Source organism: Penaeus monodon, chromosome 22 (assembly GCF_015228065.2).
Source record: "Penaeus monodon isolate SGIC_2016 chromosome 22, NSTDA_Pmon_1, whole genome shotgun sequence".
Lineage (NCBI taxonomy): Eukaryota > Metazoa > Arthropoda > Malacostraca > Decapoda > Penaeidae > Penaeus > Penaeus monodon.
This window is the reverse complement of record NC_051407.1, coordinates 12,406,249-12,408,238: the sequence shown is the minus strand read 5'-3', so window position 1 is coordinate 12,408,238 and position 1,990 is coordinate 12,406,249. Positions and strand designations below refer to the sequence as shown.

The window sequence follows — 1,990 nt, the reverse complement described above, 5'->3', positions numbered from 1 at the left end:
TCGGGCCCTGTAATCATAATAACAAAATACCTCTGCCTTTGTAAGCACTACTGGATATATACACGAAATGCTAATGATAAAATGAACGAAACAAAAAGCAAAGAATCATAGTCGGCTCGTCCATTGGGCTCATATACGAATGTATTACAAGGGATTCGCACACATTACTAATGTATGCATAATATTTTCGATATCACGCCCATTTCTCAAGTTTCAAGTCAATTTCAAAAGATCTAAACATTCCTTTTTACACACCACACATAAGGACCACGTTGGAGATTCCTGTGGTGGAGGGGGTTGCCTGCCGCATAAGGGCAATGCGGAACATCTAGGAACATCGTCAGGAACTTTTGATACAACTGACTTTTATTGTACAGAAAACTCTCATGGAACAAGAGAAATAGGCGTGATATCTATATCGAAAGGAACGCGAGAGAAATAAATTGCTGTAGTCCTCAGGCGTATAGTATTTCGATTTTTTTTTATTAGGACTAATTACAGATGACTCGTCTCTTTTCCTCAATTAATCTTAGACATGATTATTTTATTAATATTTACTGTAGAGTTATCTGCCAATCTTTTAAAAGATAATAGATCTTGTTATTGATTTATTAATTCCTGAAAAAGTGAGGATATGAGCCTAATAAGAATCCTTGACATAAACATTAGCTTCGTTGTTTTTGACATTAATTTATGTTCTATACCTTCTTACTGGAAATGCCACTCGGCCTCTCGGCGTATCTATGATGATACACCAAGGCATCAGCGAAGTGCAAAAAGCCTTGGCAGCGGTGGGACTCGAACCCACGCCTCCGAAGAGACTGGTGCTTTAAACTAGCGCCTTAGACCGCTCGGCCACGCTACCTATTTATGTGCAGAAATTTGCCCCTGTATCAAATCGTCCAGCTGCTTATATATTGCCCATTAAAAGTCATTTTGCAAAAACAATTTCCAGATTCTCTGGAATACAAAGAAATAGAAACGATCACACACAGACAAAGAAGCTGCAGTAACTGAATGGAACTACGGCATGGGATTCTCTGTATCCTGTATTATACAGTTCACCAATATCGGATTTCTAAATTTAACACAATAAGTTTTACAACCTTCCTGCCAGGGAAGGAAGAGCAACAAACACAATATTGGAAGGGGAAGTTCAGTTTTTCGGGTGAAATATTACTCATAATGCAATAGTTGAAAGACTAAATGAAGAAATTTTTGGGAAAAGATAGACTGAATTTGCATCAGAAAGTATTACGCATTGTGAAGGATATGAAGTCACATGACAGGGCATGAAGTGTATGGTTTGTTATTTTTACTCTTAAACAGATTTTCCTACAATTAAAAAGGGTGTTTAGTATATAACAAAACATCACTGCTTAAGGGGTGATGTTTAACTTATTGCAACAAATTTGTTCTGGTGAATACAATTTCTGTTCAGGCTGCTTATGTTAATTTCTACGGTTCGTAGATCTTTCTTCCTTCAGTAATCCTATTCCACTCATAACATAGTAATCCTTTTTAAAAACAAGATTATCGATTTCTTTGGAATTGCCAAACGATGACGTATCAGAAAGTATTAATCCTTATGTTTAGTATCCTTATAAAACCTACAATCCCATGCATTCTTCGTAAACAAGCTTTGGTAATCTTGAAGATATGTCGCGACCACATTATAAAGGAATTGGGTAAAAATATTACATATAACATATTCCTTCATTCCATTTCTAAATCAATTAAATACGTCAATTTCTTCTGATATGGTTTCCATGCCCGTTTCTTGGACTTCAATAGAGTTTTCTGTTCCACAAAAGCCAAGTCTTTATATGTGCACACCGCATCCTGGGATCCCGTTGGAGATGTATTTGGTGGAGACAATTGGTGTGCGTCGTTCAGAGCGGAAGAAGTTAGTATACGAAACAGAGGGAGATTGATTATAAAACGTTTATGTATAGCACATCTTCACGTGGGAAGGATTTGAGTAATTATG

General features: G+C 36.7%; 1 non-coding gene across 1 annotated transcript; it reads right to left on the bottom strand.

Annotated features, from left to right (window-relative positions):
* Nucleotides 1-783: 783 nt before the first annotated feature.
* Trnaf-aaa lies at nucleotides 784-865 on the bottom strand. Its single transcript has one exon. It is a non-coding gene; the product is annotated as a tRNA-Phe (tRNA).
* Nucleotides 866-1,990: the final 1,125 nt, after the last annotated feature.